Source organism: Callithrix jacchus, chromosome X, assembly GCF_049354715.1.
Source record: "Callithrix jacchus isolate 240 chromosome X, calJac240_pri, whole genome shotgun sequence".
NCBI lineage: Eukaryota > Metazoa > Chordata > Mammalia > Primates > Cebidae > Callithrix > Callithrix jacchus.
In genome coordinates this window covers 127122995-127126688 of record NC_133524.1, presented here as the reverse complement: position 1 = coordinate 127126688, position 3694 = coordinate 127122995, and the positions used below count along the sequence as shown (strand labels likewise).

The following is a 3694-nucleotide window of genomic DNA, read 5'->3' as shown; positions in this document are numbered from 1 at the left end:
TGAAAAGTGTTCTCTGTGAAAAATTGAACCAATTAAGATACATGTGAAGAAGTTTTAATAGAAGGATTGGTGATAAACATGGAGCACATTTTAAAATAGAATGGGGGATATACGGTTACATACCAGAATAAAAACAATTGTACTATTTAGAAAAATGATTGGTAGTTGCTATAATAAGCAGCGTCAAAATATCAAAGCTTTAACTCACTAAATGGTTATTTTTTGTTCACATCACTGTCTGCTGCTGAAAGTTTAGTGACTTTCTTTAGTAGTTACTCTCCACATGGTGACTTAGGAATCCAAGGCACTTTCCAATGTATGATTCTACTTTCTTGCAGTTCTTTCAATTAAATACACAGGAGAGACGGAAAGAGAAGATTTTCATGTGAAATTCTAGAGGTCAGAACTGGAAGTTGTTTACATCATTTTTGTTGACATTCCTTTAGCAGAATTGGTTACATGAGCCAATCTATCTGCAAAGGAGCCTGGGAAATGTAGACTTTCCATGTTCCTACTAAGAGACCTCTGCCGCACCCGGTGCCGCCGCCACCTCTCGGGAAGAGAGGAAGCGGGAGAGGAGCCCACGTAGCGTGTCATCCAAGACCTCCAGCCGCGTGGTTCCGAGGAGTGTAAGATGTTCGCCTGCGCCAAGCTCGCCTGCACCCCCGCTCTGATCCGAGCTGGATCCAGAGTTGCATACAGACCGATTTCTGCATCAGTGTTATCTCGACCAGAGACTAGGAATGGAGAGGGCTCTACGGTATTTAATGGGGCCCAGAATGGTGTATCTCAGCTAATCCAGAGGGAGTTTCAGACCAGTGCAATCAGCAGAGACATTGATACTGCTGCCAAATTTATTGGTGCAGGTGCTGCAACAGTAGGAGTGGCTGCTATCCTGGGATTTGCCTTGTCTGAAGCTATGGGTCTCTTTTGGTTGATGGTTGCTTTCTTGATTTTGTTTGCCATGTAACAAATTACTGCTTGACATGTTGGCATTCATATTAATTACGGATGTAATTCTGTGTATCTTACTGTGACTCCAAAAACTGTAGTATTGGTGTCATGGAAATGTATATTGTTTCCAAAGTCATTTCATTAAAGATGAAAACTTTAAAAAAAAAAAAAAAAAAAAGAGAACATATTGGTGTATATCCACTTTCTGCCACAATGACCTTTAATGACATGGAAATAATGATGTTACTACTCATTCTGATCTAAATCAGCAATTGTAAACTTGGAGAGAAGTTGGGAGAATATTTACATATATTATTCCTTTACCTTTCATAGTAACTGCTTAAAAAGACAATGAAATAAGATTTTTCATCATCTATGCATGTATATGTGTGTGTGTGTGTGTGTGTGTGTATATATATATATATGCAATTATGAGAAGAGCTAAAAATGTGAACGTAAACAACTGAAATCAGGAGGTGGAGGCAACTTCGGTTTCGGAAGTATTATGTAGTAATTACTGCATCTGTTATAGTGGGTGGTCACTAATGTATTCTCTTCAATTGATAATTAAATAAACCAAAACTTAAATTTATTGTATAAAATTAGAGTTATTGACATAGCATTTGGAGCCAAAAAGTGTATCAACTTCAGAGGACACAATTGAATTAAACAAAGGAAAAGTAGATAATATAGGAAAATACAAAACACAAAAGAACTTATAAATAAAGCATAGCATGAAACAACAAAAGCAAAAAATGGCATATCAATATGTATAAATTAGACAATTTACCCTTTAAGTGAAAGACATTTAGCTAAATATGAATGTATATGTGTGTGTAGAGTTGCAGTAGAAATAAGATGGGGTAGCAGGTTCTACATTTACTCCCCTTTTGGAAATGATCAAATTGGCTGAAGTACATAAAATAATGTTCAAGGCATTGGAACTTAGGCAAGGTCTTAGTGCATTCAGGCTGTTATAACAAAATATTATAAATTGAGTAGCTTATAAACAGCAGAAATTTGTTTCTCACAGCTGTCTGGAGTCTGAAGTTCAAGATCAAGCCACTAGTAGATTTTGTGTTTGGTGAGAGTCTACTTTCTGATTCATAGACAGCTCCTTTTCACTGTGTCCTCACATAGTAGAAGGGACAATGTAGCTCTGTGGAACCTCTTTTATAATGGCACTAATCCCATTCCTGAGGGCTCTGCATTTATAATGTAATCACTTTCCAAAGGCCTAACCTCTTAAGACTATTGGGGATTAGCTTTCAACATGTGAATTTGGGGGAAGGGTACACAAACATTCATACCATGGCAGGCAACAAAGTACAGTGATCTCTAAATGGTGAGAAACAACTGGTTTGAAGTCTTCAGTTGTACCAGTTTACTGACTTGAGGGAAAACTCACTTAGAACCTGGCAGGTGCTTGTGCTGTGGAGATCGAGTTGGCAGTTCTGAGAGACCAAAACAGCTAGAATCAGCAGAACAGAGTATAGAAGAGAGAGCTGCACAGAGAGAACTTCAGGAAACTGCAGAAGATTCTTTTTGAATATTCAGGAGAGAACTGATAAACACCCAGGACTGGGGAAAGAATCATCTGAAAAGGTCAGGGAAAATTATCTCTGGAGTTCACACAGAACTAGGAATAACACTTTTTACCAGTCAAACTGGAAAAGCTCATACTTCAGTAATATTGGGTAGAATACTCCTCAGAATGGACTTGCATCAATCAAGGGGCAAAATTAGTCCTAGAATAAATACTGCTTTTGTCTTTCCCTAACAGAATTCATTAGGAAGACCCCAAAGGGTTAACCTTCTTTCCAAGCAACTTAACTGTGTCAAAGAACAAAGTTAAGAAACTTTAAAGAAATACAAAATTATTTAGCACCCAAACAAAGTAAGATTCATGGCTACTGGTAATGTAAAATTAGATATTAACAACTTTGGGAAAATGTTTGACAGTCTCTTAAAATATATACTTAACATGTGATCCGGCAGTTCACTGCGAACTAATTTCCCAAAAGAAATGAAAATATATGTCTATGCGAATACTCATATACTAATATTCATGGCAGCTTTGTTACTAATGGACAAAACAAACTAAATGTCCGTCAACATTGGAATAGAAACAACAAATGTGGATCAACAAGTGAATAAACAAAATATGCTATGCCTATATAATGGAATACTACTCAGCAATAAAAAGGAATAAAAGGAATGAACTAATGATGCATGCAACAACATGGATAAATCTCAAAATAATTATGCTGAATGAAAGAAGCTAGAAAGCAAAAATTTTCTACTGAATGATTCCATTTATATAAAAATCTAGAGAATGCCACTTAGTCTTTAGTGAAATAAAGCAGAACAGTAATTGCGTGTGACAGGGTGGGAAAGGATTGGACTGGAAGTAGAGATTACCAAGAGGCATGAGAAAATGGTTTCACAGATGTATATGTAATTTAAAATGAGCTAATTATATACTTTAAATATGTTCAGTTTATTTTATGAGTTATATGTCAATAAAACTGATAAAAATGACAAAGAGAAGCTAAAAGGATGGACAAAAACATACTAATAAAATGGGAATGAAAAAGAAGGATATGCTATTAACATCATAGAAGTATGAAATCAAGATAAAAAGCTGTAAACAAGACAATGTGGGTTTAATTCTCATGAATCTTTATGCACAAAATAAACTATCATCAGAATGTATAAAGCAAAAAGTATAGAGAACAAA

At 35.8% G+C, this 3694-nt stretch overlaps 1 pseudogene across 1 annotated transcript; it reads left to right on the top strand.

Moving 5' to 3' along the window:
- The first annotated feature begins 520 nt into the window (after positions 1–520).
- LOC118150437 (ATP synthase F(0) complex subunit C3, mitochondrial pseudogene) lies at positions 521–1137 on the top strand (annotated as a pseudogene). Its single transcript, XR_013531738.1, has one exon. The product of XR_013531738.1 is annotated as an ATP synthase F(0) complex subunit C3, mitochondrial pseudogene (transcript).
- Positions 1138–3694: the final 2557 nt, after the last annotated feature.